At 35.8% G+C, this 27,881-nt stretch overlaps 1 protein-coding gene and 1 long non-coding RNA gene across 7 annotated transcripts in view; one reads left to right on the top strand and one right to left on the bottom strand.

The window, feature by feature from the left end:
• The window catches only part of DMD (dystrophin), a 1,159,435-nt gene that overhangs the window by 495,889 nt on the left and 635,665 nt on the right, over window positions 1-27,881 (bottom strand). The window lies entirely within an intron of this gene.
• LOC120504573 lies at window positions 10,304-16,398 on the top strand. Its single transcript, XR_005628054.1, has 3 exons — window positions 10,304-11,577; window positions 13,017-13,152; window positions 14,045-16,398. It is a non-coding gene; the product is annotated as an uncharacterized LOC120504573 (long non-coding RNA).

Raw genomic sequence — 27,881 nt, 5'->3', positions numbered from 1 at the left:
AAAAAAAAATTACAAAACTTGAAATGTATTTCACAGTACCACGGTTGTTGCCAGTGCCATAAAAATGATTGCTGGTCTTTTCTAATTTTTCTTGAAAGCCTTTGACATATTCTTGTAATGCCACAGGCTAAAGCTTTGATCTTTGTAAAAAATTAAAACAATATCATACTAACTTGCTACTATAAACCAAATCTTTTTACAACACAAAATATATGTTTTAACCATTTTACAGGTTTAAATCCAGGTTTCAGGATTATTTTTTTTAAAGTTTGGTTTACAGCAAATCTTATTACTTCAAATGCTACACAATGATTCATACCAACTTACGTTACTGCTACAACAATGGACCAGTTATGAGTGTGAGGTCAACCCTCCTGTTACATCCTCTTGTGAATTTTCAAATAAATTCAATATTTCTGCTCCTAGTTTGATTCAGGTTTTACTGACATGCTCAAAATGTGATTAACAGAAGGTATTTTTCAACATGGGATATGATTGCCAAAAGGAAAATTGCATACATTGTTATTTAAATGTCCACCAATCTGCAGATCTTGATAGACAAGTCTCTGCTTTACTTTGCTTTTTCTGCACAGTTTTCATGTATTCCTTACAGAATTGTATCTGACAAACATCATGAAGACACAAATAAATGAAAATAACAAGGAAGGTTATAACGGTGAAATGTGAGAGTTGATTTGGTAAAACAAAGACATAGAAGATTCTTCAACCAATAGAAGATTCAGCAACCAATCCCAACGTAACAGATATACAGTAGAATGATTGGCGTCAAACACCTGATCTTTATTTCTATGAACTATACAAGCCATTCTGTTTCCTAGGCTACTAAACTTCAGTTGAAAATTAAGGTTGAATAACACAGCTCTGAAAACTGAGGCTAATTTCTGCTTCACTATTTTACAAGGGAATAAACTTTATTACTTGGACCTAGGGATTAGGCAAGGTGCTTGCGGGTTTTTTTGCGTGAATCTGTGCAGAATTCAGAATTCAAAGCAAACTATTTAATATGTTTAGGTTCACTTTGGTTCCACTGGTCTGCTGTATAATTACCAAAAGTTCATTCCTGACATTGGACATATCACAAAAAAACAAACAAACAAAAAAAAAAAAAAACCAAACCAAAAAAAAACCAAAAAAACCAAAAAAAAAAAAAAACAACAAACCAAACAAACAAAAAAAAAACCAAACCCCAAACCACCCACGGAAAACACAAAGGACAATTTTTATGCATAAAATGCCTTAAGTTAAAACATGTGAATTATCTCTTTATTATTAATGCTCCTTTCTTATGACTGCCAATTAACACACTCAGTTGTTTATCTTCTGTACCTATATCTTGGTGTTTTGTTTTTAAAAGTACAAAAAGTGTATACAAGATTTTAATAGTGCAATGAAAATATGCTCTTGTGTGCTGAAATTAAAACACTGATTATGCATATTACTTTTCCTACCTTCAGCATCTCTGGGGATCTTTTTGTTGATACACAGTCCAGAAGGGAAATTAGACATCTCAAAGAAAACAACAGGACTTTTGTTTACTTTAACCTGCTGCATGAAGGATTATATTATTAAGCAGGTGTTTTATTATAACCTATTCTATTGTTGACTATTAGTTCAGGAAAACAGAGCATTCTTATTTTAAAAATCATGAGAGGGGTTTTATTGTTTATTAAAGTAATATTCTATTCTATTACCCTTTTCAAAGGACACTTTAAATTACCTTATATATGCAGAGAATATGATGATGAATGTTGTTAATAAAACAACAGAAGAAGGGGAGAACCACTTCACAGTGATGGTACTTTAAATGAGTAAATTGTTCCTTTCACACACAAGAGTAAGTCTCACAGTAAGGCTCAGTAAGTCTCACATTGCCCTTTCAGAGAATAACTGGATTGAGACAGCAGCTACTTAAACTGACCTGATAAGATCAATGCAGGTGGTATTTGAGGCTGCTCCTGCAGACTTCTGAAAATGCCCAGAGCTCTGTCCCAGGAAGGCAAGCAATCCTTTGTGCCAGCACTAGTACTCCTACAGCCATGTGGATCAAACCCCTTCTTCTCCTGGTTAGTTTTCAGACAGATTTAATATAAGGTTAATTTTTATCTGGGTAATTAATTCCAGTTTGCTAATGCTACTCATCCTACAGCACTGAGCAGAGTACTTCCAGCACAAAGAAAGGGGTGGGACTGTTGCTTTCAGTAGCAGCCCACATTTCTGGCTGTCTAAAGGAACTGTGGAGCTGCAGCTCTCCACATCTCTCAAGGTAGATTAAATGCACTTTTGCATTCAGGGGGAACAACAAACTGCTGTTCCCCCACTGAGATCAGTGCCTGACTAAACGAGCATTCCTCTTCTCTGCTGCCTGTTGCAAAGCAAATAGGTAATTTTGAAGGTTTAAACTAATCTGTTTGACTTCATGCTGGAAAAGGAGAGGAGTGCTGTGGCTGGAGCTGGTCTCAGCTGAGAGGCTGCACAAATCAAAGGGCTCAGTGCCTGTCACTTTCACATGCAAGATGCTTGCCCTGGGCGAGGAGGAATCTCAGCAAGGCACAGCCTCCATTTGAGGCCTATGAAAAAAGAAGCACATGAATAGGTTTGTTGTGGGGTTCTCTCTTTTGTCTCAACAATAGCATAAGGAAAAGATTTCTGAAGAGGAGATGGACTGTGGATCTTCTACATATGGATCCTGTGAAGGTTGCATTCCCACTGCAAAAAGTGGTTTTCCTTCCCACTGCTTGATGAATTTGAGAAATTCATAATATTAATACAGTTATAAATGTAAAATTGCATTTAGTTGTTATATGGAAGAGCTTAAGGGGTACAGACTTACTCCACTTCAAATGCTAGCATTAAGTTATATTCTCTGGTTGCTGCTTCCTATGGAGTGCATTTCTACTGTATGGAATAAGGTGTGAAGTTTTTCCAGTAGGAAAATGAAGAACCAGCAGTGTCTACAACAGGATTCAGGCAGGTATTTTTATATTGGAGTTAACTGCCTGAGAGGGTGCAGCATCCACACAGACCTAAAATGATACACATTTGTACATGTCATAAGTTATTAGTAAGATAAGTGGTATAGAGTCCCTCCTGGGGGACAGCAAGGAAAAGGTATTCTCTCAGGCTTTTGCTCCTGCAGGCAGAATATCAGCTGCCTTCAGGAAAGACATAGGGTTTTTTGTTTGTTTCACATTTGGAAAAAGAGTATCAGCACAGTTAAAATCTCCTCTTGAGGGTGAGCTCAGCTGTAAAGTTGCCAGTGTCCTAGAGTCTCAAAAGCTCTACGTGCTATAAATAAGTGTAGTGTAATCTACCTCCTGGTTGTTTAAATTGCAGTTAAAATCTCAAGTAATCTTACAAACGACTCTACTGAGATACCAATAAAATTCAAGATCCATATGATTTGTTAAAATAGTTATAGATGGCATCTTAAATACCTTTACACTCCCCTACAGTTCTCTCCTCAGACTATGTCTTTCTTCAAATATTAGCTCTAGTTTAAAGAGACAAAACTGCATGCTGTTTTTTGGGGGGCTTTTTTTTTATAATTTATTAAATTACTTTTTTCAGGATACCATCTTCTCCTCAAACTAGAAAATACCAAATTCTTACCTAAATTACTTCTCTTAATCTCACCAGTCAGAAAGGAATTTTTCTCTACCCTCTAGGTAATTTTTTACATAACCTTAGGAGAACTCACTAGCTAGAATAATCCTTTTCTCAAATCTTGTTGTGAAATATTTCCTTGTACTCTGGGGCCTTTATTCCACTTATTCCTTCGCCTATACTTTTCTCTCAAGATTTCCATTTGCACATTTATCAACTCTGTTTGATTTCCTGCATTTCCCTCTTTTCCCATAGATCAGTATGTCCCATGTGTTGTACTCCTGTGTATGTTATGGACACATAATCTGATCAACGCCAGGATTTTAGGTACCTTATCTTTCTCTATGCCTTAGGCACCTTGCTGATCTGTTCCAAACTTCTCTAAAATTCCCAACTTAGCATCAAATCCCTTCACTTCATTGGTGTCTATAGTCTATAAGTATATGATATAAAATGCATGTATATAAACAGCCTTATCTTGTATGAGGGTGTATGTAACAGATGGTAGCAGTGTTTGTTTGCTGCTGTAAAACTTACTGGGCATGTACTATGTACTACACTGCTTTAAATGCAAGACAAGCTGGGCAGTATGGAAGAAATCCTCCTGCAGGGTGCTGGCTGCAGAACTGTGCTTTCACTCTGCAGGAAAAAAACAGACTGCTTGATTCCCCAGAGGACCTGAATTGAAACTTCAGGGTGCAGAGCAGGGCAAATAGACACAACCAACACTGAAGGCAACCAGAAGAGAGCAATCTGCAAGCCTTTGAGTGGAGTTGGGCTGTGCTATCAGCAGTGAGCAGAACGAGGAAGCTGTGGAGAAGCAATCAGATATTTTATGAGCAGGTTTTCTTTTCAGCCCAAAGACAACAGAGGGAAGGAGAGCTTCCTAAGAAACCCTGAGGGATATTTTAGAGTTCATTCAACTAAGAAGACACTGAAAGTCATGGGACCCACAGGGAAGGATGCAGCAAAGGACCAACACACAATCACACAGTAACCAAAGAGAAGATTTTCTTTTACATACTTTTGTTTCATCTGTCTCAGTAGATCTCACTTTTCTATCTCTTAAAAGCCATATTATTCTAGCTTATAAGTTTGTGCTCTAATACATTTAACTTTAAAGACTGGGAATTGTTTGATGTCTTTTGTAACACTCGCTACAAAGGGAAAGGTGGGGGTAGTTCCACTGCAAGGCTCTTGGAAACTCAAGGATCTGTCACTGGGGTGAAAAGGTGAGACTGGCAGATGTTAATACTGGATGCATTTTTGATGCACCACAGCTAACAGGCTCAGTCCTCCAGCTGGAGAAAAGCAAAAAATAATCAGTAAAAAGAAAAGCTAATTCCATTCCTTGTAAATTGGAGCATAAATACTGCAGTAGCCTGAATAAAAACAACTTGAGAGACCAAGTAACGGTAATGGTACAACAGTTTTATTCAAGCTATTAGAGAGGGATTTTTTTGTTCAGTCATTTACTCACAACTTTTAGATGGGTGCCATAAGCAACTTAGACAGAGTCATCCAAACAATAGTGAAACCTAACTTCTAGATGAGAAATGCATTAGCAAAATACTGCAAATTGTGTGGACATATTTATGCAAGACAGGTGCTAGCTGCACAGAAGTTGACTCTCTTTAAGTTGATGGACAGAGTAGGACTTCAGAAATCCCATCTTCTCTATTCCCTAACACTCCTGTGAGTTAACAGTTGCGAAGTAACAACTGCTTGGCTTAGCATTTTACCAAAACACTCATCTATCTCTCCTTTCTCTCTTTGACTCAAGATACAAATTCATATTACCTCTTTCCAGGAACACCTTCTCCATACACAAAGATAATTTTGTCCAGCCTTCAAAGGTAGATACCTACCTCCCCTTCATATACTGTATTGGCTCCTTCCTTCACCCCCTCTGAGACAGTGGACATCAAGAAACAGTGTTTTCATCTTCTTGTTTTGGAGTATGTATTTCTTTCCTTTCTACCTCCCATTTTACACCACTGAACACAAACTAAAATCTTTATTTCATTGACATCTAATTTCCATCCTTTCCTGTCTTACACCACACTAACAATTCAGGACTCTAACCTACTTCTCACTGCACCAAGCTGTACTTCCTTCCTCTTATTTTTCCACCTCAGTTCTCTTTTTTGAAGAATGAAAGCAAAAAGCAGGCATGCAAGCATCTCTGAGGGACAAATAATGCACACTTCATTCAATTATAGTCTTCATTCCACACTTTGCACACAGACGTGTAACCCTTACGAATCACTTTCTAAATTTTCCAGAGTTACAAAATTTTAAACAGCTTATTGAAATCATCTAGATGGGGATCCCTGTGGCCCAGCCCTTTAAATATCTGATTGCCTCTCCACAGCTTCCTCATTCTCTTTGCCTGGCTACAGCCCAGTATCGCAGGAAAATGCTGTATAATGGGTGATAGAGGTTTCAAATAAAAACATGCAAATCATGCACAATTTGTCTAAATATGCTTATGCAGGCCAGATGCAATCTGCAGCTGCAGCACAATCCTGTTTATATTCTTGACGGGTAGAGTTTACAGTCAAAAAGTTCAGCAATATTCTCAAAATGTAACACAGGCCTCACTATGTCCTCATCAACAATCCCTTCACAGACTACATAGCTCTCTTGTGTAGAAGTAGTAAACAATTTTAAATGAAATACAAATGTTCCGTTTCGCAGATCAGTGTGCTCCAAGTCAATATGAAACTAAGCATGCTTTATTTAGCAGTTATTTACACATACAGCTCCAAAAACAATCAAATGGTCTCCTGAAGGCAAGTGGCTAAGGAAGCTGATCCTGTCTGCCTGGTATTTTCCACACTACATGATCAGCAGCTATGGAGTTCCTCTGAGGGGAGTGCTACCTCTCTTGAAATGACCAAGATGGCACAAGACAGCTCAGAAAAGGGATATTTTGCCCTGGTGATCTATTGAATATCTGTTTAGCTCCAGTGTTAAGAATCTGTCTTTCCAAGATGAAATATGGGATCCCTTCCATCTAAGTCATCCTCAGGGTCAGCACTCTCAGAAGATCAATCCTTGATTCATCACCAGCCAACTACCTGGAGGGCAGAACATTATGCAGCCCTCCACATCTTTTTCTCCACTGTGATGCCACTCTGACCTCAGCCTCCTAGAGTTTCAGACAGCTCTTTTAAGGTTCTTGTCACAGATTTTCCATATGCACTACAGTAAATCTTGCATTTTCTTCTGGTCCCACTCTGCCATCCTCAGGCTTCCTTAAAGCTGACTTGGCTGTGCTCTGATTCTTTCATTATGTATATTTTTAAGATGTAGTACCCTTTGCTTCTTCAGTCACATCACTCAGTCCCTCCTGTTCGTACACATATTTAAGTTCAACTGAAGTCACAAGAACATTTAGCATGCTTGCATGGGAAAAATCACATTTCATTTAAATCACAGAATCATGATTTACTAAGGCAGCATTATAAACTCCAATCAAATAAAAATTATTGTGTCTAGGGTTCCTTAATTATTAATTTTCATGCTACGTGTAAGAAAATAAATCAGGAAGCTAAAATTTTTAATGCTGTTGAAGTGAAACATCTCTGCAAACATTGGTTGAGTACACTGACAAGATCAATAGCTTTAAGTAATTGTGACATTCAGTGGAAAAAACACTACACTGAACATGAGATCGAGAAATAAGGGATTTGATTCCTTTTATGGTCTAAATATGAGAAGAAAATCTAGACTTCATTTTGCTGACTTCATTTTTCCCCCTTTTACAACAAATGGAACAAAACAAAACACATAACACTTAAGTACAGTTTCCTAACTTTGAAGATGCTTTTAAGACACAAAAATCAAAGTAACTGCTTAATCAATCAAGTCATGAGATTAGCATTTTAGGCATTTTTCCTGACAAAATAAAATCATTAGATGTTTAAAAACCCTTGAAAGAAAGATATATATATATATATATATATATATACACCTTTTTTTAATTTTTTTTTTTTTACAAACTACACATTCATAAGGCATATGAACAAGATTGGTATATATGTTTCATTTGAAGCCTGGAATGAAAAGCCTCATTAAAGACTCTTCTGCTTAGAGATCAGAAACTATCATCTAGAAATGAATTCATATTAAAGAAATATATCATTTTGTGTTTCTAAAAAGATTATTACAGTGTCATGTGTGCCATCTGTGGCAGCTTATTTCCACATTACAGCAAGGAACCAGGAGAGTATACTCAACATCATTTTTCCAAAAGGAGAAAGTGAAATGGCCAGTAGGTCATCCATTGCATACTGTGGAAGCATATTCAACTGCATTTCTAAACTGGTCAAACCATTAAAACAAAATGTGTGTTGGGATGAATCAACTTTCCCTTCTGTCATTCAGCCACTATTAAAGCCTTTATGTCCTATAAGAAATACAGGACACTGGGAGCAGGAGGCAAGGGAAAACCTAAGGCAGCACTGCATAAAGTGTTGCAATAATAAAGGGGTTAGGCAGTACAGACATTAAGACAAATTCTAGTATGCTCTTTTTACTAAAACTGGGTCGTTGTCATGAAATCGCTGATGTTAGGATTTCTTGTCATGAATAATAAGAGCAACTCTGCCAGAATGTGCAAGTCATAAAATAGACTAGAAAATCTTATGAATGACGGTAACATTTGAAGCTCACTGTAATGTTACTAGATATGCCCTCTAACTGATGCTATATTTAGTATCAGTTAAACTTCCTTGGCATCAAACCCACTGGTTCTCATGAAACTGGAAAGCAGAGGTGTTTTAAGTTCAGCAGAGCATGCTACTGCTGACATTCAGTGGCTCTGCTGTTTTCCTGTAAGTTTCTAGGGGGAATAAGTAATCTCAAAATATGGTCAAGAGTCTGTATGACCAATTTTTCCATGATTCTCACATTTTAAAACATTTAGTATATATAAGAAAAAAAAGTGGAATAAAGTATTCTTATTTATAATTACTTAAATTAAAAAAAAAAACCCAACATATTCACAGATTTTAGAAATATAGTGATTAGTTACCCATAAGGACTGCATTCTTTATAAACATATAGAAGAAGTGGAAGAGGGAGAAATTGCCAAGGTTTCACTAATGTCAAAGCTGTAAGTAAATTAAACGTATAAAAATTCTATCTAGAAATATCATTTGCCATAAGGATGTCTGATAAATCTCATTGACTTTACATTTCCTTAACTCTTGTGAAATTTATAGTCCTATACATTTCTTAATTCCCTCACAAAATCTCCAACACATCTTAATCTCCATAAAATAAACAGAAAAGGGCAGACTACAATTTACCAGATAACTTATTGTAAAAGGATACAACACAAGGGAAAGAATGTACCTGCTACTTCAGCTTTGCATCTGTCCTGTAACTCTGTCAAGAATAATGCTCCAGGTCAAGAGAAACCCCTCAGTGGATCTCACATCTGTTTCCTGTCTTTTCTCACGTTGCTGCTTTCATTATATTGCTAATATTGTGTTTATTAACTAGAATTTGTACTTAAATAAGCATCATTTTATATAAACAAATATAATAAGTTGTAGGTATTAACATATCACTCATTTTGGCTAGTCCACTAATATTACAGAGAAATTTTTTTAATTGTAATCTGTTCCTCTTGCTGCTAAGGTATGAAGAGTATAAGCTTTCTGTTAAAAAAAAAAAAAAAGAGCTGTCATTTAATACAAAGTGTAAAAAGGAGGAAATAGGGTAAAATTAAAATTATTTTGCATATGGAATTTCTGGCACAGATTTTATCTTCGCTATGCCACTGGAGAGAAAGTCCAGAGTATATGGTCTCCAAACAGAATATCTGTACTTCTGGAGGCAATGTGAAGGACATTGAAAGTGCAAAATTAGATGTTTAAGAATTTCTAATGATATTTATGAGTGGTTCAGCCTCTACAGATTTTATTTATTTTTTATGTTGTGCTCATCTTCATTCCCAGAAGCAACAAAAAAGCTAATAGGTGATGGACAGAAAGGCATGAGGCTTTGAGATGGCAGTTCCTCCAACCTGTATCCATGTTATAACTAAGGCAAGTGATGAGAAGGGACAGCCAAGATGAGGAAAGGATCACAATATTTTCACTTTAGAAAGTGAATAAAGGAGAGCAGAAAAAGAGGTTTTTTTCCCCTTTTTGTTCTATTCTGACTTTGGAATAGAAACTTAGCAGAGGTTTCCTGACAGCACTGACTGTCAGTGAGCTGATTACAGCATTTTTTTCTGTAAAATTGAGGTAGGTGCAGATGTGGGACGATGTAAAGATGCATCAGGCTGATCATGGGCATCCACAAAGACAGTCAGAGCCCAGATATTGCCCACTAACATCAAGGCTGTTGGCACAAAGCACTTGGTACAAACCACTGAAAAAAACATATTGATTGCTTTAGAGTCCACACTGGGATGTGTAAATATGGTGGTTACTTTGCTACCATTAGTCAGACCAAGGTTACCACATTTACTACATTATAACCACAACTTTCATCACAACACAGGTAGCAAAAGGCCTTGGCCTCTTAGCTTAATGATTTTGTCAAGAAGGAAGAAAAATTCTTGTGGTTAATGCTGTACAAAAAGCTTTGAAGGTTGGTAAGATGACAAAGAAACACTAAGCAAACGAATAATGAAATCAAACCGAAAGCTTAAAAAAAAAAAAAAAAAATCCAACAAAAAAGGTGCCATACATATATAGCAGAATTTTAGTAAATTATTCAAAACAGAAGAAAAATCTATGAGAAAAGAAGCAGATGTATGTGATATTACCAATTACAATCTTCTTCTGGCATCCAAAATCATACTATCTATATTCCTTTCTACCCTTATGTGGAAAAAATGCATTTGAAAAGAGTTATCTATTGACAATAATGCATCCTAACACTTTAACATAGCTGAAAAGTCTGATGACTACCACATGCCTCTGCACAACCACAGTCCAGATCTCAGATTTTACCCAGAAGTATTCAAGGCCATTTGGGTGTACAGACAGGCTAATCTGCACATGCATCCTCCTACTGCCATATAAAATGCAGGCTGCACTAAGTGCCAAAAATGGGGGCTTAACCCATAAGTTTTCTCAGAATATGCCTAACACAAACTGATAGAATTGGGTTTCTTGCAAAAAGCAATTATGGCTCCCATTTTTCTCTTAAAAACAGGGCCCTCCCTTATTATGTTATAGCCTAGAGATTAAGTTACATTCATCCAAAAAGTAAGAGACTGAGTTTGAGTTCCTTCTTTTGCTAGAGGCAATGAAAATTTGCATTACTGAAGTTAGACTAAAAAAAACCATTACTTTGCAAAAGGCATGGTCATTTATTAAACCACTCTAACTTGATCAAATTCGCCCCATACTCAATGTCCATCAATGAAATTGCACCAGCATGCTAACCAGTGTACTTAACATAATGTGAAGGTGTTTTACTGCTTTCTGCACAATATAATTTCTCATTCTGTCCTGACATGGAGCTTTGAGTAAATAGTCAGCATTTTGGAAGATGAGGATAGAAAATTAGAATCTATGAAAAAATGTCAGGAAGACTCTATTCACCTATAAATAATTTCAGATAATTTTACATTTGTTATGCTGTCCCTAAGTGCAAAAATGCAAAACTGTGTGCTCACCTGTTCTATCAAACTAATTTTTTAAATGGGTAAAGAGAAGAAAATAAAAAGAAATAAAATAAAATTCATTTTATTGAATAAATCAATAAAATGTATCCAAGACAGAATATAGTTTCAGCCAAACATCATTAATCGTCCTTAAATGCATGCTGGATGTAGCAGCAATGTCTTAGCTGATTTCTGATGAACCAAGACTAAGAAGACACCTAGCCAGTCACCACTAGTGGCCAAAACCAAAAGCAGAGAAGAAAATAGAGATAACATCAAGCAAGAAAAGAATGAGATGAAGATACCAGCAGGCCCTGGTAAGAACACAGGCTGGGGGATGACCAGATCGAGAGCAGCCCCAGCCAAGAAGGTCTTGGGTGGGTGAGATGCTGGACACGAGTCAGAATTCAACAGGGAAGGGAAGGGAAGGGAAGGGAAGGGAAGGGAAGGGGAATTTCCCTGCAAATCATTAGAACTGATGAACCTGAAAAAGTTATGCCTAAATGTGATTTTAGTCTTGCCTCAGGTTGTTGTTACCAGGGAGAAATAATCAAATAGTTATTAAGCTAAAAATAAGTTTAAAACCCTACCAAATGAGGTAGACAAAGAGACTGTTGATATGAAAAAGACATATTTCTTGAATAATCAATACAACAATGAAAAAAAAGGGTTACTATGCAAGAAACAAAAGTATATTGATAAATACATAGCTCTGGTGGGTTGCCTGTGACTGGATGCCAGGTGCCCACCAAAGTCACTCTATCTCTTACCTCCTCAGTCAGGAAGGTGAGATAAATGTGTCTTGGGCTGAGATAAGGATATGGAGAGATCACTCACCAATTAATTATCATAGGCAATACAAAAAAACATTGGGAAAATTAGCTTGATTTATTACCATGGGCAGCAGGGGCACAGCTGGCTCACCATGGTCTCCACCACAGGTTGCAGGGGAACCTCTGCTCTGATGCCTGGAGCACCTCCTCCCCTCCTTCTTCACTGACCTTGGTGTCTGTAGAGATGTTCTCACATTCTCACCTCTCTCTGCCAGCTGCTGCTGCACAGAATTTTCCCCCCTACTTCTTAAAGATATTATCCCAGAGGTGCAACCGCTGTCCCTGATGGGCTTGGCCTTGGCCAGTGGTGAGTCTCTCTTGGAACCAGCTGGCATTGGCTCAGCTGGACACGGGGCAAGCTTCTGGCAGCTTCTCCCAAGAGTCACTCCTGTACCCCTGTGCTACCAAAACCTTGCCACACAAAGCCAGTACAATATCTTTATCAAAAATTATGCTATTTAACATAAGAATGTCAGGCTAAACCGTGTCACTGTTACTGTGCCCAAGTGCTACCTGTCAAGAAGCTGCACTGAGACACTGTCTGACAGGGTGATCTGAACCCATTCCCCAAATCCCACAAACCATTACAGAAGTTGCCTGTGATCCACACCAGGTAATGTATTTCCTATCTAACTCACAGTTCCCTGCAAGGGAACATCCTGATGTAATCTTATTTCATGTCTGCCCAAAGCTGTGAGCCGAGGGGGTGAGAGCAGTGGGCTCTGGCTGTGCTGGACAGCTCCCTCGGGGGAGGGGAGGCTCATCTCACCAAGCACGGCACCCAGACTCTTGCCATTTCACCCTCTGGATGCATTCTACTCTAAATAATGCAGAGACACAGTACTGGCGTTGTTTGATTTTCTTTTTTTTTTTTTCTTGGAAAATAAAAAACCAAAACACTTGGTCTTTACCCACTTTTGTAGGACAGGAGGGAAGCACTGGATCTCAGCAGTTCATGCAGGCTGGTAATGTGAATGAAGTGCACTATCTACAGGCAACATCTGTACCTTCTTTCAAGCTTATTTTTTATAACAACTACCATTTTCACGTGCAAGCAAGGTATGACCTCTTCTCAATCCCTGTTATTTGACATTTTCTGAGCTCATTGTAAGAAGAAGAAGAAAAAAGGCTGAATAATTTTGCAATCAAAAAAGACCTTAATGCTGAACTTCTAAGAGAGTCTAAAATTACTGACAGTTGTGACTGAAGGAAATAGACAGTTTAGTGCTTTTCAAACAAATTGATGTGTAGTCCTGAAACTGTCCTATATGTCAACTGGCAGGTTGGAGACAGGGAGTTGACTGTAAAATCAACACCTCAGTGCAGTTCCAGTAAATGCTAACAATAATATTTTCAAAAGGTGCACACACATATATGCATGTTCATAGAGAAATTATAGATAGACATTTTAAAGATGCCATTGCATGCTTCAAATATCTATTATAAATAACATCTGATGAAAATTACCTTTAATGCTCTGTAATTAAATACAATACCTAAATGCTTATGTATAGACATCCACAAGGAAATAGACAGAGATACAAATGGATTTACTAATCTTTCTGTTCATATAAAGTTAAAGACTAACAATTATATCAGAGGATTTAAAAGGAAGTCAGAGAATAAAACTGCAGTATTCTATCACCATGATATTTAGCCTGCCAGTATATAGATAAAGGGGAAAAAAAAACCAATGCAGAGTATTGTAGATGTTCCTCTAACATCCTTTTTTCTAACTCTAAACTCTAGCTTTCCTAGCTTTCCTAATTTGTTTACTAACATGTTATGTTTGAGATTTAAAATTGTCTTAGAAACTCCTCTGTTTTGTCTCCACTTAAGAAAGCTATTTTTACATATTTTTATGGTCAGGAATACTTGTCTTAATTTATTCACACATACTTGAGACTAAATAATCTATGACCTAACTGTTTGTTTTCTAAACTTTTATAAGGAAGAAGACAAATATCCATCATGAAGAATGCAAAGCACTCCCTCACAAGACCAAAGCAACAGTGCATGAAATTGAACTCAAAAAGAGCCTCCATTCTGTGTGACTTCTTGGCTGACACAATTCAGATATTTATAGCTTTACGAATATGCCACTGGAAGAGAACTTGAAGCTTTTTCTAGCTAGGAAGGATTAATGAACATGTGCACCTGGTAATTACAGCACTCCATCTTTCTCAAAGCCCTCACATTGCCTCAATGGCAGAAACTGTAATGAAAAACCATTGAAAATACCAATCTGCAATTCCATAAGTCATTTAATTATTAAAATATATAATCTCTTTTCATACTTTCTATGAACTATGCTAACAGTGTTATGCAAGAAATCATACTTTCTGCTTCATATTATTACCTGGAACACCTAATTTAAAATGAAAAATTCATCTGATATCAGCTTGGGATTTAACTTACTCTAACCTCAGATTGGAAAATGCATGGTAATAACTGTCAAATACTTCTGCAAGAAAGAGCAGAAAAAAACCCAACAGCTTAAGGTAATGCATGCAATTCTAAGAAGACAAAAATTACACACTAAATTTCAATAAACAAAAGGTTTATTTGAAAAGAAATGTTTAAAGATTGGGGGAAACAAGCATTCTGTACTTTTTTCCTAAAGAAGGCTTTCAGAGTTATTGTCAGGTGGAAACTTTCTAAGGAGTAATGCATGCTGCCACAAACATTTGTCTAATGTACATACCACGAGAAATCTACAGTAGCTGGGGCACTGTTTGTTTGTTAAAACACTTCCTGAATAAACTTGAAAAACACTGTGCACTTCATGCTCTATTTTGAGATTAATATTACTGAAAAAACTTGGAAAAACAAAAGCCACTTTATCATCAAAGTAGTAAAACCCAAACAGTCTATGAGCATCAATATTCAAATTTTCTCATGTTATTCTGACATTTGATACAACATTAACCTGAAACAGCCAGATACATGAAGGGATGAAGCAGACCACCCAAAAGTAAAAACATCCTTACTAATACAGATTATTTTAAGCAGAGAGCCTCAACTGCTTTACAAGTGAAATTAAATTTTAATATACATTTTAGTGAAATCCTTAGCTATTACAACATTTGAATGAAAGCCAATTATAACCTAAATGCACAGACATCTATATGGCTCTAAAAGTAGTCTTTTAAAAGATATTTAAGGACAGTATGAGATCTGAACATTAAAAATGGCCTTTTATTGTTAAAACATACTGTTCTTTGGTGGATTATAGAAAAATAAAAGGTTCCAGTAGAGATAAGTGTGCGTGAAATGCTCTCTCAAGAGTATTCAACCAAACTGACTGCAATAAGGGGACTTCAAAAAGCAGCAAGAGAAGAGATGTTCAAAGCACCTTGCAGCTTTGGGCTACTGGCCTCTACTGCTGTTTTTAATACAGTTAGGTTTAACTTGGGAGCGGATAAATAATTGACAGAGGTATTTCCAGAAAGCTTTGATCACCGCACCGTTTGTCACAAGCTCCGAAGTAGTCACGGCGATAACACTTAATCTGGGGCTTCTTATTTCAAGTACAAAAGCATCCCCTCCCACCTACAGCTCGCAGACTCCTGCATCAGAGCAGGAGACTTAAGATGCAGCCTGCACAGCACTAACACGCCACGCTCTCCACCGGCAGATTCCTTCTCCAGCACGCCTAATTTCGCATCCTTACCTTTAAAAGGCTGCCCAGAACCTGCAAAGTTCCCCCAGACGGTTTTAGTTCAGAGCATCCAGCAGTGCATCCGCACAAAGCTTTGCCATTGCGAGTGTGAAGAGAGAGAGCTGCTGGGATGCTGAATGGCACATCAGCCAACTTTGTGTGTATCCGCGGCTCCCTGAAAAAGCTGGACCGAAATTCCCCTCGCCTGCGGATTGGATTCAACAGTACACAGTAACTGTGAGAAAGAGCAAGGATTTAAAAAGGGAAAAGGGACAAGCGGGAGGGGGAAGGGGGGGGCATGTCTGAAGAGAAAAAAATCCTGTCCTGGATCCTGGCTGTGATAAATCTTGGCTGTGAAATACAAGCTGCTCTTCATAGTCCCACAAATACTTGCAAAACTACTCTTCTGTAATGTTTTCATTGCACTGTGTACCATAGGATGCCATCAGTCTAACAGCTGATATTTCAATAAAGAATGTGTTAATAATTTGCCTAACTAACATATGAGGGGATAACACAAGCATTCCAGCCTTCATGCTAAAATCATAAAAAAGAAAGTGCAATATGTGAATAAAACTAATTTTAGATATACTTAGACTATAATTTTCCTGATTTTCTGCAGATTATTTGTGTACTCATTTAGATTCAACTAACTATAAAAAAATGTTTTCTTTCTTCCCTGTTATATGTAGATATTGAAGTTCCCATATAACAGCCCATCAGTGTAGACTTTTTCACCTGCATTACTTATCCAGTCCTGGTAGAAAATCTACCTATAATGCTAAGTCCCACCTTTACACTGTATGTACTAGTCAGTCTAGAGTGAATCAGAGTTTGCAGAGATGCTATTGGCACATTACACCTACTTTAAATATTCTTTACCAGAACAATGCTTACATTTAGACATGAATCTGTCTAAAATGAAACATTTTTGCCTGTTATAGCTAATGATAGTATAGATAATGTATATACATAGTATATACAACAAAAGTTAAACTTTAAGTAACTCGGAAGGCCAGTTTTTTTTCCCTTGCAAATTTGACCTTTCCCATTTTAAGAATAACTTTTAATAACACACAATATATGCTTGATCATAGAGTCTTTCTCAACTCATAGCAGGATACAAATTTATTTCCGCTTGATGACAATGAAAATACCATTTTCTAGTGGCTCTACTCTTTTGGCACTGGGACAGCAATTCGAGGTTAGAAGTAAAAGAGCCAGGAAGATAAGAGGCCAGATGTACCATAGAGGTGATGACCTCATTTGGCAAAAAGAAAAATATTTTTGGCATATAGTTTAAATAGCACAGTTTATTTCAAGTAGCACCTTTTTTTTGTGAGGTTGGGTGAGGAGGAACACCTCAATCCCCTCCAAGGTCACAGGACCCATTAAAACAAATAAGACACATAATAAAGGTCAAGCAGGAAAAAGGATCACCAAGGTAAAGGACATGGCTCACAACTATATCTATTCAGTGTATTTCTTTCTCTACTAACATTTTATCTGTCGAAATGTTAAGGAGTTTACATTCCAAATTGCATTACCAATTATGAGGCGTTAAATTGGCCTGTATAGGTTTTCCAGCTCCTATTGACCTCATCAAACAGCTGTGATTTCTAAGCAATCAGTCTCTAATGAGTTTAGAAACAATAAAGAGGAGTTAAAATACCAGATGTATTTAATTTATCTTTAAAGAAAAAAATAACTCTCTTAAGATGTACATCTTGTAAACTTTAATATGTACAGAATGTTCCTTGGTTTTGCATTTTTGGCTAATGTGTGGAGGAATCATCCTTTAGTGACTGAAAAGGAAAAACAATACTTATGCTCTGCCCATGTCTTTTTAATATAGTTAGTGCCTTATCAGCACTCAAACACTCCTGTGAACAGCTCTAGAAAACTACCTAGGACGCTGGAATACCTTAGCTCTCTTTCAATCTTGTCTTGGTTTTATTGCCTTATACTAAAAACATCTGTAATGCACTGAAAATTATATTGCAAAATTTAAAACCAGGTAAAACCTGTGCACCTAATGAAAGAAACATCTCAGAGAAAGAGCCGAAATACAAAATGTAGCTCTAAATTGTGAGGGAAAATATGCTATACAGCCATCACCAGTAAAGTTTATAATATTGCTGGCAGATTCTACTTTAGAGAAGATTTTTGTCAGTACTTGTTAAGGCAAGTTAAGATTACCAAAATAAAGAGATAAAATGAATAAAAAATAAAGAAGTTACTACATTACATTCTTCAATGCATTAATTGAAGGGTAGAATATAGGCTCATTGAAAGGTTTATGAACAGAAGTTCAGTGATTAAAGTATTTAGTGTCTAAGAGCAGTCAGTCCATCATCTTTCCTGTGCACAAAAGTAATTGAAAACAAAAGGGCCTTTACAAAAGACACTTTAAATGGTTTGTTTGTTTATCTTTGATGACTGTTTAAGTAAGCAGGAAACCAGATAACCTCTCTGCAAACAAGTCATTATGTAGCTGCTACAGTACTATAGCACTGCTTCAGGAATCACATTGCACACACATTTCACGTGCACTGAGCAGTCCCTTTTGTGTCCTATGCAGAAATATTGCACACTCATATTAAATATACATTTGTCGATCCTTTTGACTGTAGCGCACAAGGACCGAATATAAAGAAACTTCCTTGTAAAAAGATTCAAGTGCTAATCCCAATTTTGATTTACACTACACCCTAAAGTAGTTTTACTTTCCCCCCTGACATTTTGCAGCCTTTCAGCAGAGCTAACATCCCATCTCCCAATCACAGTTCTTTCAGAAAACCAGAGAACTAGACCCTGGAAAACAAAAGTCACTAAAATGACCCCACTGATTGCAGCTATCAAGGAGTTATACAGATATAAAATGGTTTCTAAGTTATCTAAACTTGAGTGTGTGGAGAACAAACTTTGACTTAACAAATGAATAGGAATTCAACAGAGAGATGTGTCTTTGCCATGAACTCTCCTACAGCTGTCACAAGGCTGCATATTTAAACAAATGTAGATAATCCACAGCAGATCCCAGATAATGTGGAAAACATTCAACCTGAACATGAAAAGAAGCACATCAGTGTAGAGGGTCCATATTCAGACTGTTTTGTGACCAGACAAATCCCAGAAGAGTTTCCTCATTGCTCTTGGATCATCATATAGAACATCTCTGTAAGGAATGTACAAATGACCTTGCCCTGATTACTGACACTTAAGTTTGTGACCTTACTGGAGGTAATATTCTGCACATTAAACACAAGTCTGCAGTGTGACTTGGGTAGCCAAAACCAGAAGTCAGGAAAACTCTCAGGAAAAAAGAGTGGCTTAAGTTAAAAGCAGTGAATGTTACTAAATGAGATTGCCAGATCTATCAGCTTTCAAAATTTGATTCACTGTCCTGCTGAGCCTGACATCTTTTGGTCAGACAGGTATCGTAATAGGAATGCAGAAGAAAAAATAATTTCAGCAGCATTAAAAGGACTGTATCTCAAAGACAGTGTCCATTTTTTGTAAAAACAGCACAGAAAGGGGTACTTTATAGACAGGTATTTTATTCATCTACGTTATTTCCAGGAGGTATTAAGAATCCACAGGTAAAGGAAACACAGATGATCTAAACAGGGCTCCTTTCTATTAGCAATTCTCTATTCTTTCTGCTAAAAATGCTGCCTTTTTGGCTCTAAGCACTCCTGTCATTCCTAGGCCAAAGATTCTTGAAAACAGAAACTGCATAAAAGATGCAGTCACACCTGAAGTTGGCATAGTTTATAGGCTTTTGTAGCATGTAGGATAATGGTAATATTACCATTAAGAATTCCACAAACCTCAGGGCTCATGGTATTCTTTATTCTTTATGCCTTTAGAAGTTAAATTTGTGTTTTCTACTTCCCATGACTGTGAGAGAATTCAGGAGATAACATTGTTAAGGAAAAAGGCCCTGCTGCTGCAGTATACAATCAAGTACCGCAAGTATTACAAGGACACAACTAAGAATAAAAAAATTAAATTAAGAGCAAAAGAATGAAAAAGATAACCTTCAGTTAGCCCTGAAAAGGTGAACACCCCCTCACAGCACTGGTCCCTGTTCAGCATTGTGTAACACATCTGCAGGAGGGAAAGATTCCCCATCCCTCCCTCCCATGTGTGCCAAACAAACTCAGGAGGCAATCTCCTTTTTATTGGCTTTTTACAGACTGGTTACCTACTGTGAAGTAGATATTTCCAGTTTCCAGCTATTAGACAAGAAAAGGTCTAGTTATAATCCATTATAAGCTTTCCTGACAATGCAGGTTTTTCTGAGCCTTGAGCAGGAGGTGCTGCAGAGGAGCAGGGTCTACTATGAACTCCTGATTTACTCACCTCCACTCTGGTTTTCATCTTGATAATTTTAAGTGACTTTTGTGAAGAGGAAAGTCAACAGACTAAACCTTAGGCCCCCTTTAGAACAACACCCATATCTACCAGCTATATCGGATCATCCAGATGACCTCACAGACTTTCTAGATACCATTAAAAAATGTGCTTACATTACATGGACTCTTGCTTTGTATCATTTGTGAAAAACTGTTCCACAGTTTCACTATGCTGGGTGTCCCCAGGCTGGAAGTCCTTGCATGGCAGGTGAGGTATTTTGCAGGCATTCATGAAGTTGAAATAAGTCAAAAGACTCAACAACTCTCATGGGTGAACTCTCTTGCCGAGTCAGTCACTCAAAAATACAATTTGTTTTCTTGACTTCACCTTTCATTTTTCTTTTTAAACAACAAAGTTTTGAAGTAAGCTGAGTTTTGTTACTGTCAGGGAAAACAGCTTAGATTACAGATACCTTTTTTAAGTTACATTAAAAAGAGGTATATTAGTAAGGTATATTAGTAAGGTATATTAGTATAACATACTCATAAAAAGTTATTAGCAAAGTTCTAAAGCGATGGAGATGTAAGAAATTCCTTAACACTGACAACATCAAAGATGAACACAGAAAGAAGTAGAAACTGCTCTTTCACCTATAACAAAAAATACTGTCTGTAACTGCTAGGGCACCTGCTGTGCTATCAGCACTGCAGATCTTTCTGCCAATATACTGCCTGTTTCTTCTGATGGGGCTGCCATGCCCTGTCTTCAGCTCTTGGCACATGCACAGATTACTTCTGAATTTAGTAGTGAGTTTATCTCTAAAATTTGCTTTGACTAACACATCTGAAAAATGATACTGCAATATCATGCAATGCTTTCCCTTTCCAGGCAGATTAATTAATTGGCCAGAAACCTGTGTATGAAGTCTTACAAAGGGCACAGAGAGGCTCGAGACGTGTTCTCTCTGTTGATATCAGAAATCCTGATCACCTGCCTTATTGGCTGAAAAACTGATTATTCACCTGACAGTTACCAGGGAGGAGGAGCTCACACAGAATTCTCATCCTGCAATTCACATCATCACATCTCAGTCAATTGGATTGAGCCTGTTCACAGAGGACATTGGATAGAAGATTTTATAGATTAATTCATTTTTAGCAAAAGATTTATTGCAAGATGGCAATTTTCCATGAAAATAATTGCTTTATTCTCATCATGCAACAAATATAAAAAACTTCATTTTTATCTTCAAATTATAATTCTCATTATCACAGACGAGAGAAAAAATATTAATAATTGTTTTGCACATTAGCATTTTTAGACCAATTGCCATGTATCTTGAAAAAAATTATGAGGTGTATTACAGGAAGGTTGTCAGCTACATTAAACACTGTGAATAGTTTCAGTAGCTCTAATATATAAATTTACATATATCGTGCTACCACTGAAAAGCACATTTTAAAATTAATATTTGATTTTGCTCCTTCTGCATATCATGGGGTTTCATTCAAGATGAAATTTAGCATGAGAAATTGTCCTATGATGAAAAAGAACATCACTCAAAGTGTGCACACCAGTTAGAAAGATGGATTTATTCTACTTCAAAGAAATGCATGTTCTATTTAGACTTGTATTTTATCACACTGGGTTTGGATCTTAAATATTCATTTTGATTATGTATTATTTCACTGATTTATTCCCTCATTAATTCAATCCTATAGTAATGTGATCAACTTCAATGGATATATTTAAACTTTTACACACATTTTATCTTTTTGTGCTACACAAAATTCCTCCATCAAAATAGTTAATTAAGGAAGAAAATAAAATTTTGCTTAATCTCACACTAATGCATAATTTTTTCTTTGAAAAAAAAATGCAACTTAATTATGAAAATGAATACATGAATTATATGAAGACATGTGAGTAATATTAGAAATGAGCATAGCAAATGAAAAGTCGACACAGTATTCATGTTTGATTTAATACATCAAAAGTGAAGCAAGAGTGTGTCTAGAGAGCTCATGGGTCATATCATCTGACAGATATGTAATACCCAAACGAGTGATGATAAGATAAAATGAGAGATATCTGGTTTTCCATCTAATGTTCTGTGAAGCTTGTTTGTACATATTCATTGTGGTGTCTCAGTTACAAAAGCAGTGTAGTACAAAAGGACTTGGTACCTCCAATTTTTTTTCCTCAACAAGATCTTTTTTCTGAGACTTAGTGCAGAATTATTTATTCTATTCCCGATTTTCAAAGAATCTGAAGGAGACAAGTCCTCTTATCTCACTGGAATTGATGATCCTTTAGCCCCTTGCTCCTCAGATGTCTTTGAAAATCCTACGTCCTTTCCCTGATTATCCGCCTATTGAAGAGAACATAAAATTTACTTATCTGGGGTATCCAAAATGAAAAATGTGCACACATTGCTGAAAGATGACGATGATGTGAATATGATCAAAGGGAAACATGGGGTTAGTTTCAGGAATAAGGCAGTGATAACTTAACTGCCTTCAGCAGAGGTAAGAGTGATTTAAAAAAAAAAAACCTCTTTTTTATTAGCAAAAAAGGAGGAGAGTACAAGGCTTACAGTAAATACAATAGCATTCAAATTACAGGCGTTAAAATCAATGACAAATTCCTTTCTTTTTTCTTTTTCTTTTTTTACCCTTTCCTTCTTCTGTTTCTTTTCTGACTCAGTCACCAGCATCAGCAACAAGATAGTAAAAGCATCTCCACATTTTCAGGAGCACAAAGTACTATCATGTTCTATTTGTGTCATAGCTGTGGCCAGTGTGACAGGCTGGAATATTACAAGGATAGGTCATCACTGAAAAGTGGTATTTTATTTCACAAAGAAAAAAAAAATGTTATAAAAAAGACAACCCTTACTTAGTAAGTTCTATTTCTGTTCTCAGTCTAAGTAACTTACATATTGACGACAGAGAATTTCATGCATAGCTTATGCAAACTACTTTTTAAACAATTGAAAATATCAATGACTGTCCATAGTTAAAGCCACCAATTAAAAACACCCCTAGGACTTCTGCTGATGTGTTTACAGTTATTCAGTATAGATTTCTTATAATACCATGACCATCAGCTTCTATATTTGGAATAATTTCTGCCTCATTCTAATGAAATAAATATCAACTTCATTTTTCTTTTTCCCCAAAAATTGAAATAAAGTATATAAGACATTCTAGAATTTATTAGCAAATTTTAAATTAACAAGTTTTATTATTGTTGTTTGTCTTTATTATTTGTCAAAGCTCAGAATTGGGCTTGATAAGGTATATGTCTAAAAAAATAAATAAAATAATTGTCCATAGTGTTAATATTATGAAGTTGAATAAAAAAATAGATAGCATCTCAATTGAATAAATTAATTTTTGGAGGCTTGAACAGAAGTCATAACAGGGAGAGAATATTGCCACAGTTTGGCTACATAACACAGCTGCAGATAATAGACAGTTTTATCCATCTTAGGAGTCTCTTCAAGGTCAAACATAAACTTGACATTGTATCACTTATACTGCTATGTCAGAAAATGGTAAATCACAATTATAAATGTATTATAAATTTATATAAATTTATAATAAATACATAAATTTATAATAAATGTAAATTTATTATTGTGAAAAATGTGCTATTTGCATTTTGAAAGCAATATTGAAACATTAACTCCTAAATATTCAAAACACCCTAGAAAGATTGTTAGGTAGAACAGATCAGAGAATAACAATAAAGAGGAGGAAATTATATTCCCATTTATGGGAAAAAATATAAAAACTGAGTTAGATTAAATATTTTCCATGTTTCTTGAGCATATGCAGTTCATACAGATACAATGAAAAATTTTCATTAGATCAAAACAGCAAAAGAAGAAACTGGATAGGTATATAAATTCCAAATACCTTGGGACCTGCTATTACTGAAAATAACTTCACTGTCTTTTACATGTAGAATTAAAGACACCAATGAATATCATAAAATAAAACTTAAAATTGACTTATGATTCAGTTGAAGATCTCTGTCCTTTTAGACTAAAATCTACTGTTTCCTACCTTTATGTCCTGGGCAGACAGTTTTTAATGACAGCTAGTTAGGAGTTTCATCCAATTAGGGTCAAGAGACATTCCAGAAGGTATATTAGAAGTGTTATCATCTTCCCACGCCATCTGCTTCAGTTTTAAAGGCACATCTATTTTCTCAATTCTGCCTCAATTTCAGCAGTAGGGTAGGGCTAGATATATGGTATCCAGATCAGCTTTACTCCAAACTTTCCCTTAGTCCTATACCCTATAAAGCCAGAAGTCAGCAGTCATCTCCTAACTGTTTTAAACTATACAATAGAGGAAATTTTTAACAAAGTAGTAAAATCATGGAAAAGAGAAAACTGGATCCATTTTGAAAAATTCAAAAACTTTTACACCCTCCCCAGCTGCATGGAAAAGCTGATGCAGACAGCCCTTTTATGCAATGTAACCACCATTTATTAACTCTGCCCTAATTAGGTCAGAACTAGCTCCACACTATCAAAACTATCAAGCCAAAAACTGCCAGGCAGTCCTTTGGATGACATTACACATTACTTATATTCAAAATACATTTTATAAAGATACAACATTACACCTTATTAAATTAATATTTTCAAAAAATTTTAGATACTTTTTATGACTGCACTACACAGTCATTATAACATAGTTCTATCATTTATCTCTTTTAGAAGGGAGCAATCTAAATGAGCAATCTAAAGTCCATGTCAGGTAGGTATCATACAGCCAAGCTTTCTTTTGTGTAAGTATGAAAGTGTCATGGTCTTGAGCACAAAGCAGAAGCATAAAGATCTCTGACCTTAGTCCATGCAATGAGCAGATCTTTTGGACATTCAAAACTTACAGAAGGTGTCAAACAGGAAGTTTAACAGATCTCAAATCGGGAGGGAAATGGTTGTTTAAATTTGATTATGTGTAAAAAAGTGCATTCTTTAAACTGAATATCTTCTCTCTTTATTTATTTATTGAATTATTTTATTCCTCATCAGGGCATCTCACATTAGATAAATATACCCAGGTTTATAAAAATAGAGTTAAGTGCATTCTTTAAACTGATTATCTTCTCTCTTTATTTATTTATTGAATTATTTTATTCCTCATCAGGGCATCTCACGATAAATATACCCAGGTTTATAAAAATATAGTGTTTCTTCCAAAATAATAACAAAGAAAGATAAAGTCTGTTTCTGTTCTCAAGTTTGGCTTGGATGAAACACTCACTAGGACTGAGCCATATATGATTGTTGGGAGACCTTTTCCTCTCTAAACTAAGTATTATAAAAAATAACACAGGTTTCAGTGTAGGTTGCTGTTGCAGACTATAAAAATACTTTAAAGGCATATTTAGAATTAAAAAAAAAATTAGAAAGAAGTAAAATTTAAAATACTTTCATTCTGTCTTGCTTCTTCATACTTCTTGCTTGTCTTTATAGCTTATTCTTGAATCTATTCAACATAAAGACCTCTTGCAGAAAGCTTATGAATCATTCATTTAAATGGATAGATCCCAACAACCAGAAATAATATTTTTTTTTGTGGACCTCCTGCCTAGGCTCTATGAGGAAAAAAGAAAATTCAGCTTTAGCCATTCAAGTTAAGGTTGGCTTGAACAAGCATAAACCTTTATAAACTAGGGATAGCTGAAGAGAAAAAGTTCAGTTAACTGCACCTAATAATTAGAGTGAATTAGGCAAAATATTTATTGTTCAATGTCATAAAGGTGGTATGCAGGAAAACTATGATTCTATGGAAAGATCTTTCTGATCTTCCAATAGGAAAACAACAATCTCCATCTGACAGGATTAATTTGAGAAAGAAGTAATCCTGGACACAAACCCACTTGTAGTCCAATTTTTGCCATGCCATTCAAGTTCTTATATTCCACACCCCTTCTGAAAGTAGTACCAACTGCAGGATGCAGTCTTGCACAGAAAATCTCTCCCTCACTGGGAGTAGGTTGACCATGGCCTATACAAGTATTAAAATAAAATAAAATAAAATCTAAAAAATATGAAATAAAGAATAGAAAAATATACAACTAAATATTTGATATTATAATATTATTCCTATAGTGCAGTGATACTGAAAAAAAAACCCTCAAAAAACCAAAAAAGCAATAGTTTCCTCAGTAGTACCAATTTCCTGAACAAACTCTTAAAACAATTTTCTATTTTAACTGGAAAAGCAGGGAAGTGTACAAATAGACCTTTGTCATTCTGAGTAAGTTTGGCTGAGAAGCAAAAATAAAGTCCAAATTTATCTCTGAGGTTTTATATGCACACATAATTGTTGAAATTGTATTAGACTATGTTGCTTTTCACAACCACAAAATTTGGCAAAGTGAGAATTTCCTACTTGTATTCACTCTAGCATAGTCACAATCAGGTTCTGTAAACTTTTCAAAATGAGACCTTTTAAGTGTTCATCATTATTCTTACTACCAAGTTTCCTGGCAATTGAACATCTGTTCTTCCATTAAATCCAAGACGCTTCAGGAACTGTATTAGACTTTACACTTTTTTTTTGGCTCTCCAAATAGATGCCTAATGATAAATATTGTCTGAAGGGAATAAGGGGTTTTCCTTCTTTTTTATTTCCATTAAGGTCAATAGTTTGCTACTTCTATCACTGCAGATCTGCCCTATGAGTCTGTAAGACAAAATTATAACAACCAGGGCTGTGTAAAAAGAAAAAAGAGAAAAAAAACCCCAACACCATAATAATATCTGTCAAAATTTAGAATTAATTCAAGATGCTAAAAAAGAAAAACATGAAGACTAGTTTCTACCATCAGTATTTTTGTCAAAGTCCTGCTTTGCTTAGCCCTGATTATTTAAAACTCTAGCATAAGACAGGGAGACACAATAACAAAAAATAATATTTCCTTTATGAATGGCTGCCATGAATATTGCAAAAGAGTTCCTGAAACTTTTGCAAAAAAACCCTTCCAAAAGTGCATGACTTATTTTCTTCAAAACAAGTAAACTCCTTGATCTAAGACAGCAAAGTATCAGTCATGGTAGAGGAGAATTTTCTAGGAGAATAAAGAAGGGCAAGATGAAAAAGCAAATCTGACAATAGAATTACTGTAAGTTCACTTTAGAGATGTACTTTCTTACCACATCACTACAACATTTCAAAATCACCTGTTTGCCTTTCCAATTAGTCTTTTACAAAAGCTTGTTGTTTAAAATTAGTTTTACTACATCTCAGCATTTGTGTATAAATAGAAAATGTTTTTCAAAAAGATAAACAATACATGCAATGTCCATAGACAAATCCCTTATTTTTGTTTAGGAAAAAAACCCCTGAGTTCTGTATGTTCCCTTACAAGCTTTTACTGTTACACTGAAGGAGACTTGATAAACTGACCATAATAGTAATTTATGGACATACATGGATGAGTTGCAGTGACAGATGACAGTTCATATTTTACTTTTGGTGCCTCTCTTCACACCATTTAAATACTTTGAGGTCCAGTGGTAGGACACAGGACCAAGTCTCTCAAAACTCCAGTCATCCAGTGTAGGATAGATTGTGGAGATCAGATCACTAGATAATTTTTCTTCTAGATAGAAATAGTATGTCTTGACTTCTCATTTATGAGTGCATATGTAGAAACCTTAAAAAGAAGTCTTGGATAGAAAGAAAATACAAAATAAGTGTGCCAAGAGCCAATATATATACATATACATACACAT

This window comes from Passer montanus, unplaced genomic scaffold (assembly GCF_014805655.1).
Source record: "Passer montanus isolate IOZ18808 unplaced genomic scaffold, ASM1480565v1 scaffold3, whole genome shotgun sequence".
Classification (NCBI taxonomy): Eukaryota; Metazoa; Chordata; class Aves; order Passeriformes; family Passeridae; genus Passer; species Passer montanus.
This window is presented reverse-complemented; position numbering and strand designations above follow the sequence as displayed.